At 42.4% G+C, this 9,630-nt stretch overlaps 1 pseudogene; it reads right to left on the bottom strand.

Annotated features, from left to right (window-relative positions):
- Positions 1-283: 283 nt before the first annotated feature.
- LOC117021049 (non-histone chromosomal protein HMG-17-like) lies at positions 284-883 on the bottom strand (annotated as a pseudogene).
- Between the last annotated feature and the right edge of the window lie 8,747 nt (positions 884-9,630).

Here is a 9,630-nt window from a genome sequence, read left to right as displayed (position 1 = left end):
AATGGCAGAATTATCAATCTGTAGGTCCACAATCTAAAAATGGAACTGCTGCTCTTTTGAGGGATGCCATCTCAATGGTGACACTAGAAAGTCCAGATTGCCTGACATACTCATAACCAATTTTTCTGGGTCAGGTCCCAACAGGTTTCTGGGTTTAACGAAGTCTATGCTTAAAGTGGAGAGGAAGAGGGAGATAAGGACATAAAATGAATTTGAGTTTTTCCACACAAGGTGTTTGTGCCAAGGTGGCTAATGTGTGTCAACATCAAGGGATCCCTCCTCCTAAGAACCAAGAGGAAGTCTCTCAAAACTAGAAGGGAAAGGTGTTTTTCCCCATGTCAATCCAGCTTTGGAGACATTCTATTAGTAATATATGTCCTTCCCAAAAAACAACAATGAAGTGTTCTGTGTGCTAACAACATAGCTTAAAAAAAAAGTAAAACAAAATTCTGCATTTTTATAAAACTTGATAAAAAATAGTATTTCAAACTGTACAGTCACCAGAAGTACACAGTTATCAAAAATGCACACACTTCACTTGGCATCTCCAGCACCTTCAGCTTTCTGTGCCTGGTCTGTTTTGGCATCTCCATTTTCTGCAGGGTTATTCCTGTCCTTGCCAGCATCAGCTTCCCCTTTTTCCCTTTGGGTACCTTCTCTCCCTTCTTTGCAGGGGCCTTTTTAGGCTTGGGCTCTGGCTTTGGAGGAGCAGGTTTAGCAGATAACCTTGCGGATCTTCTCTGTGGTTCGTCCTTCACCTTGGCTTTATCTCCTTTAGCATCCCTTCAGCCTTTCTCTTGGGCATGATGGCGACGGCGGCGGACCGTAGACGCTGGACGTGGGGATGCAGCGGCGCGCGAGCTTTAGTCGGTCCGGGGGTCGTTCTCACCTCTTCTTCACACTGCTCTGGCTACTTTTTTGGTGACTTTGTTTTCCAAGGACAATTTAGTTTCACAAAATTTATGACATGCTTCTAACAAAAGTCTATAGGATGGTACCTCATAAATCGTGAATATTAATTGTACTAGACACCATTCTTTTTGATGATCCATATCTGAACCTCATCATATTTTAAGAATTCATTGCCTCTTTTCTGATTGGATCTTGTGTCTATTTTACATATTGGTAAGGGATTTATATGTCAGAGAGTGGGAAACAAACCTCAAAAGATTTCTAGGTCTTGCCACCCCAGTGAAATTTCTAGGGGCCCAGTGGTGTAGAGTACATCCAGATGTCCCTAAGATAAAGGATAATTTGAGGCCTCTGGCCCTCAAACATATCAGGCCCTATTACCAGGCACCTGTGACTGTTACCTTCAATGGCCATGTTTTCACAGAAGTAATGAAATTATGGATCTTGAGATGAAGGGATCCGCCTGGATTATACAGGTGGGCTCTATCTGCCATCACATGTTACAAGAGGAAGGCTAAAGGACATTTGAGAAACGCTTGCAGAGAAGGCAATGTGAAGACAGAGGCAGACACGGGAGGCATGTGGCCCCAAGTCAGAGAATGCCAGCCACCAGCCACCAGCCACCAGAAGCCTGAACAGACAAAGAAGGGATTCCCATCTAGAGAGAAGGAAGCTTGGCCCTACTGATACCTTGATCTTGCACTTTTGGCCTCCAGAACTGAGAGAATAAGTATCTGTGCTTTTAATTCACCAAGTTTGTGGTTATTACAACCATCACGGGAAATGAATACAGATTTTGCTTTAGTAGTAACTGAACATATGAGACAGCAGCAGCTTGCTTTCCAAGCCTGTCTCACAGCGCAGGCACAAGCATGTGCTGGGCAGATACATCCTAGAATGTGAGTCAGGAGTCCATGAGTCTAAACGCTGGGACTGTAGAAAGCCCTCTCTCTGCAGCACTGCAGGTTACAGTAGGTGGCTTTTCTGGAGCAGCAGTGCCAGGTCGTCGTGCTAGAGGAATTTTGGCATCACTTTGGTCTACACAGCTTTCACCCAAGTCTGGCTCACCTGACTGTCCAGTAACTCTGTAGGCTACTGATGTCCTTTCAGAACACCACCTTTTGGTTTACACTGAATTGAGCTGGTTTCTACAATTAAAATTCTGACTAATGAACAGCCTTGCCATTTGTGTGCATAATTTGTTAAAACTCTCTCTCTCTCTCTAATATAGAGACATAGATACAGCAGTATACATACACATGCATACAAATTTGATTCTCTCATCTTTGAAAAGGAGATGTGAAAAGCACACCAAATATTCTTTTGTAAGTAAATGCATTAAAGATACTGTTTTTGTGCATGCAAAGAAATTGTTTACAAGGCTCCTTCAATTTTTATCAAAGATGAAAGAGTTGAGCCAAAAGCAAAGCCACTGCTTCACAGAGGGATGGAGCCTTAGGAGGACAGACATGAAGAAGGTGTGTCGGGTGTAAGAAACAGAAGGTGGTTGATGTGCCCTGATGGCCAGGCCCAAGGAAGGATGCAGAGTGACACAGAAGCTGAGGGCCAGTCCAAAGGAGAGGCCAGCAGAGGCTGTGCCCGTCCTGAATGCAGAATCAAGAATGGGAATCCTAACTTACCCAGGGACTTTCCCTGGGCTGACACCTTCCGAGGGACACAGGACAGTGAAGGCAGTCTAGGAAAGGTCACGAAACAGAATCTAAGGAAAGGGATCGCATTTGTATTAAATGTTTGCCATCGGCCAGGCTCTTCACTGACAGCTTAGCTTAATTCTTAAACCAGTTCAATGATGCAGATATTGTCACTCATATTCTGAAGATGAGGAAACCTAACTTCTGGGTGGGTAAGGTAAGTCAAGGTGAAAGGGGTGAGTTCCACACTCTGACCTGCCCTTCCCTGAACCCACATTCTCCCCTCTATGCTAAGCTCACCTGCTGCTTTGTAATAAAGGGACATGGGGGGACTCAGAACTCACCTGCCGTCAACTTCACATAATTCCTAATCTAGAAAGAACCTTAGGATAAAATCTTTTTTTAAAAAGTGAAATAGGACCAAAAGCCTTTTTTCTTTTTTTTACAAAATAACGTCCACATTCATAAATAAATTTAAAAATTAAGACATTCTTTCTTTGTTAAAATAAATATATCAATTAGTGGATAAGAATATACAGACTACATCTGCAGCTTAGTAAGTTAATTTAAATATCAGTCTGTCTATTTATTCTAATATACGCAGCAAAAATAACCTCCACATGTCCATAAGCATGTGATTCCTAAGTTATATCTCTAGTCCATTCTTTTCAGTGGTAGGCAGAATTATAAAGATGGCCCCCAGGCCATCTGTCACCTGGTTATTCAATCAAACACTAATCTAGGTAGCCAGTGAACGGATTTTGCACGTGCACTTAATTATGCCAAGTCAGTGGACCTTAAGATATGGCGATTATCTGGTGGTCTTGGTTCTGTCAAGTGAGCCCTTAAAAAGCAGAGTTTTTGTCAGCCAGTGAGAGGGAGGAAGTCCCAAAGATCTGAAGCGTATTAAGGGCTCTGTGTCCTTCTGCTGTTGGAGGAATGCAGGCAGCTTCTAGGAGCACAGAGCAGGCTCTGGCTGAGCTCACAGCCAGCAATGAAATGGTGGCCTCAGATCCTCCACTAGGAACTGGGTTCCACTAACAACTGAAGAGAGCTTGGAAATGAATTCTTCCCAGAGCTTCCAGATTAGAGCCCAGCAGGGCCAACACCTTGATTCCACTGTTTTGAGACCCTAGCGGACCCCGGAGAGCCCACCTGGTTTCACCTACAGAACTATGAGCTGAAATATGGGTGTTGTTTGAAGCTGCTAAGTTTTTGGCAATTTGTTACACAGTAGTGGAAAAATAATGTATTCTCCTAAGCTCCAGATCTGCACGGGACTTCCTATTCTTCTCACATACATTTATTGAGCACTAATTTATGTGTTACCACTGGGGTACATCCATAAACAAGAGAGACTCAGCTCTGTCCTGTGGACCTTCCATTGCATTAGAAAAGACAGATACAGCGACCTCCAGCTCAACTTATCTCACCTTCTTCTTCCTTCTGTGTGCCCTTTCTCAATGGATATCATGGTGGTATCGTTCAGATGTCAGGTTAGAAACCTTGGTTCATCATCTCTCTTCCTCCTCCATGTGCCATCAGCCAATCAGCCCTACTTGTTCCACTTCTCTGCCACCTCTCAGATACACCACCTTATATCTGAACACAGCTCCTCCATTAGTTCAGGGCACCCTCACTTCCTGTTTGGATTTCTGCAACAGCCTGTTAAATTCATTCCAAAGCCCCCCAACATCATTCTCGATCCCTTTTTTGTTCACACTGAAGCCAGAGTCATTTCTCTCCAGTACGGAGCGAGCCACGGTACTCCCATGTTGAAGGTCTTCCAAAATCTCCCTGCTGTCGACTCTAACCCGTAGGTTACGTGACACTAAGCATACTGTGCCCATTAAGTTCTTTTTCTTCTTATCCCTCCAGTATTTTGTCACTTGCATCCATTCCCTTATAACCCCTTGACTCTCCAGCTGTATGGAACTACCCAAGGTGCCATTTTCTCTCCTGTCGTCCAGTGCTGTTTGCTCTACAGGAGAAAGCCCCCTCTTCTTTCCTTTCCTCCATTTTTACTTTCACTTCCTCCAGGAAGACTTCCTGCCCACCATGAAGTCTTGCATCCCATACTCCACCTATTTTAGTACATATTACGCAGTGGCTATTCAGTGGATAATTGATTGTATTAAGTGATATTTTGAATAGTAAAATTGATTGATTCAAGCCTTGCTGACAGTTGCTTTAGATCACGAATGACCTAAAGTGATTCCATTTATCTTAAAACCACCTCATTTTTGAGTGTATTTATTGTAGCCATTAAATTGCTCATAAAAGGGTTTTCTGTGGAAACCCTTTCATTCCATGCTGCATTCTGCGTGCCTGTTCTTTATGAGGCTTGCATTGAAATAAAGCTGTACTGAACTGCTTTAAAAATAGCATTTCAGGAGTAATATGGCTGGGAGAGAATTTCTGAATCTATTTGCAAAGTTGCCATCCATCTGTCATCTTAAAATATTTTCAGTAGCCGTTCCCACATTTACCAATGTTGTTGCCATAGAACTTGCACAGCAATTTCGTGGAATGAATGAAGTTGATAAGCATATGATGACAATGCTTATCAGAAGCCTGAAGATGCACGGGGGACAGAGGAAAGTTGAAGGAGAAAGCTGAAAGCATTACCCCGAGAATGAGCGGGTGTCGTTAAGACCTCTCCAGATTGGGACCGGTTGAGACACACTACAGACAGGGATATGCTTGTTTATTACAAGCAAAAGAAATCTACTCTGATTGATATGGTGGAATAAGGAGGTTGCAAGGGGTTGGGACAGGGAAAACAGTGAGTGGTTCAGAACTAAGGAAGGGAAACCAGTGTCTGCTAGAATGTGGAAATAGCAAGAATGAGAATGGCAGCTTTTACTGATCACTTTGTAGTTATTTTATGGCCCTCACTGAGCTTGTTATACTTGAGCTTTTGCAGAGAAGAGAACAAGGGAATAACAAACAGAAAAATGGCTTATACTGCAAAATAGACTTATATTGACCATGTTAGCCAGAGTTGTTTATTACAAGCAAAAGAAATCTACTCTGATTGATTCAAGCACAAATGAAATGTATTAAAAAAGACACTGGGTAGTTCACAGAATATTAACAGGACTGAAGAATGTGGCTTGGAGGCCCCTCAGACACACACACACACACACACACACACACACACACACACACACACACACGCATGCACGCACGCACATGCACACACACGTTCCCAAAGCACACATCTACGATTGCTAGCTTGTACTACCAATGTTTTTGGCCCTGAAAATTGGCCAGAGGCCACCACACTGAGCACTTCTGTCACTGCTACCTTGCAAAATTCACTTACTTTAACTGTCACCACTCCCAGAGCGAGAACCCTCCATGGCCTTTGCCTCTCTGACTCTCTAGTTTCCAAGTTCAAGTCAAGCGCAGGTGTGTAAGGTATTGCACAGCGAAATACAATGGCCGACGATTCCCACAACCAAACACAGGAATTGGTAGGCTGTATTGGATAATCTCAAGTACATAAAAATGAAGCATTCTGTTTATCAAAAGACATCGTCAAGAGATTTCAAACCAAATCACAAACTTAAAGAAGGTATTTGCTTCATGTATAAACAACAGAGGATCATTATTTGGAATACAAATTTCTATGATCTATAGCAAAAAATAAAGAAATGAGCAAGCATTAGAAGAATTTCACAGAAACACAAGAAGCTTATAAATATGACAATATCTTCAATGCTATATAATCAGAAAAGATGAAATTAAAAAAAAATTGCTTATCTATAGTAGGAGAAACCTTTTGTTTATATGTATTTAATGGACTAGTATCCATTAGTAAAATAAAGCAATGAACTCCAGCTACTCATCACGATGCATGGCCCTCAAAAACATGGTGTTGAATAAAAGAAGTAATTTCAGAAGAAAACCTACAATATATTTCATTTATACAAAGTTAAAAACCTCAACAATATATTGTTAAAGGATAATCAAACTGAGTAAACTACAAAGAACAATACAATGATTAAATAAAATTTTGAATAGTGCTTGAATGGGAAAAGAGAGGAAAGAAATTCACGAGGGCCACAAAAACAGCATCCAACGTAATAGTTATCTTCTATTTTTTAAGCTGCTGAGAGATCATTACATGGATGATCATTTTATTGCTATTCTTTAATATATTTATATAACTTCATTCATTCTTTGAAATGTGACCTAATATTTTAATTTTTAGCTTTTTAAATTATAGCTGACATTCAACATTATATCAGTTTTAGATGTACGGCATAGTGGTTAGACATTTCTATAACTTACAAGGTGATCACTCTGATAAATCTAGAACCCATATGACACCAGACATAGTTATTACAATATTTTTGGCTATATTCCCGTGCTGTACTTTACAACCCTGTGACTATTTTTATAAGTGTCAATTTGTATGTCTTAATCCCTTTCACCTTTTCACCCAGCTCCCCAACCCTCCTCCTACCTGGTGATCATGTTTGTTCTCTGTGTCTTTGAGTGTGTTTCTGTTTTGTTTGTTTATTTATTTTGTTCTTTAGATTCTACAAATAAATGAAATCATATAATATTTGTCTTTCTCTGTCTGATTTATTCCACTGAGCATAATACCCTCTAGGTCCATCGATGTTGTCGTAAATAGCAAGATTTCATTCTTTTTTTATGGCAAGTGATATTCCACTGTACATATGTACCACTTCTTTACCGAGTCATCTATTGATGGGCACTTGCGTTGCTTCCATATCTTGGCTATTGAAAATAATGCTGCAATGAGCATACGGATGCATATATCTTTTCAAATTAATGTTTTGGATTTCTTCAGATAAATACCCAGAAGTAACATTGCTGGGTCATAAGGTAGTTCTATTTTTAATTTTTTGAGAAGTCTCCATGCTGCTTTCCATAGTGGCTGCACCAATCTGCAATCCCACTAATAGTGCACCAGGGTTCCCTTTTCTCCACATCCTCGCCAACACTTGTTTGTTGATTTAATTGGGGATGGCCATTCTGACAGGTGTGAGATGATAGTTCATTGTGGTTTTAATTTGCATTTCTCTGATAATTGGTGACAGTCAGCATCTTTTCATGTGGAAATGTGACCTAAATTTTATAATGAACAAATTAAATGTTAATTAGGCCACGCAGTTGGTGGTACTGGAAAGAAGGACTGTATTTTTGAGGCCCATCACAGTTCCTGTGCTTCCATCCCACAAGGAGGATTTGTAGATGCCGTCCTGGAGTTGCAGTGCTGGGGACATCTTCTCCATGCCCTTCCCTAAGAGAACACCAGTGACCCTCATGAAGTTTTAACAGCTTTTTATTGAAGGGGTTGGGGGAGGAGTAAGTGCGTGGTAGGTCCAAGCAGAGAGGATATGGGTTTTGTGCCCCTGGTCTTGCTCCCCGTCTTCTTGTAGCAGAACTACAGTCTCCTGTCTAGGCTTTGTGCCACGCGTGCCATGTGGTTGCTGCCTGGTCTGCATGTCCTCCCCACGAGGACCTCTCTCATTCCTTACTCTCTGCTTTTCTTATCTTGCAACACACTCTTCCTTTCAGCTTTTCCCCCGCCTGTCTCCTTGTTTTGTCCATCTCTGTGTCCCTGTCTCTTCAAGCAGGGTCTCCCAGATTCAACTGTCTCTTCTGTATTGGACAAATATTGCCACCGAGAGTAATAGATTTCAGGTACATTTCTCCTCTGTCCAATTACTGCTGCCCCGTGAAGACGGGGGGGGGGGGGGGCGGGGGTTTCTGGTTTATGTGCCTTTCTGCCCCTGGGAAAAACAGTACGGTGAGTTGTGGTCCTATGGAGGGTCGAAGGCCTGTGGGGCTGCAAGGGCCACCTGTCCGTCGGGGGAACAGCCCCCATCTCAGCACAGGCAGGCTGATGCTGCCCAGAGCTGCATCAAGTATGCAGAAACGTTCAGATTTTGCCCATGATGTAACTCTGAACCACACCCCCTTCCTTTTGTTTGGCCAACCAATACTGAGTACTTGGGACTCCCACATTTGCCCCATATTTGCCCCGAGTTGCGTTACAAAACACTCTGTTAGCGGACACTGGATGGCAAGAAGCAGGACAGCTTAAGGGGGCGATCACGCTGCTTTTAGAATTAGGTTGACTGGGTTCGAATGCCGGCTTCACCTTCGCAGCTGGCTAACTGGACAAGTGACCTGATCACCCTGGATCAACTTTCCACATCGTACGGAAATCGCAGCAGTTCTCCCCCATCAATGAAGTGAAATAATTGATGTCAAGTGCCTGGCACATGGCCAAGGTTCAAGAGTAGTTCTCATTATGTCATGCACGAGCCACGTCTGTATAACTTGAGGGTGTTCCCTGTGAATGATGAGGTGTGTGCGTGGGGATAGGGCACAGCAAGGCAAGGGTTAACTGTGGGTTCACTCTGTGTTAACACTGGGTGCTTTTGTCCCAAGTGGCATGTAATTTGGAGTCACAGCACTCATTTCTCCCACGGGCCAGGCTGGTCGATGTGAAAACAACACAGGACAATGACCAGTAGAAAAGTGGGAATACTTCTTGGACCTAAATAGATTACTTTTTAAAAACAATCGAACCTTTTACTTACTTTTAAAAAAAATTTATGCCAGAAAGCCGTTTGGACATGTCTCTTTTAGGAACAGGTTTATAGGTACATCTGTCTTCATTCTAAGTTTTCCTCTGAGGAGAAACATGGCAAATAAATGTAAATAGTTAAGGGTTCCTTATTATTACTTTTTTTTCCCTGTCAGAAAGACAAGGCCGACACTTGTCAAATTTCAAATTGGATTTGGAACACAGATTTTGGAAGGCATGGACCCTGGATTCTGTCAGCTCTCAAAACTTTAAGTGCACACTGGGAGGCAAATATGAGTTAGAGCAAGGGGGCGTGCCAGAGCTGGGCAGGCCTGCCAATGGCTGCAGGTTGGACTTCCCTGTGCCCTTGGCCTTGCCAACATTTAGGGGAAAGGATCTGGCTGCTCTTTTAAACAAAAATGAATAATGGAAGCTTAAGAAAGGCAAAAGCTGTGTGTATAATGGGGGCACAGTGGGATACAATGCTCC

Source organism: Rhinolophus ferrumequinum, chromosome 4 (assembly GCF_004115265.2).
Source record: "Rhinolophus ferrumequinum isolate MPI-CBG mRhiFer1 chromosome 4, mRhiFer1_v1.p, whole genome shotgun sequence".
Classification (NCBI taxonomy): domain Eukaryota; kingdom Metazoa; phylum Chordata; class Mammalia; order Chiroptera; family Rhinolophidae; genus Rhinolophus; species Rhinolophus ferrumequinum.
The sequence above is the reverse complement of the archived record's forward strand: the minus strand, read 5'-3'. Positions and strand labels throughout refer to the sequence as shown.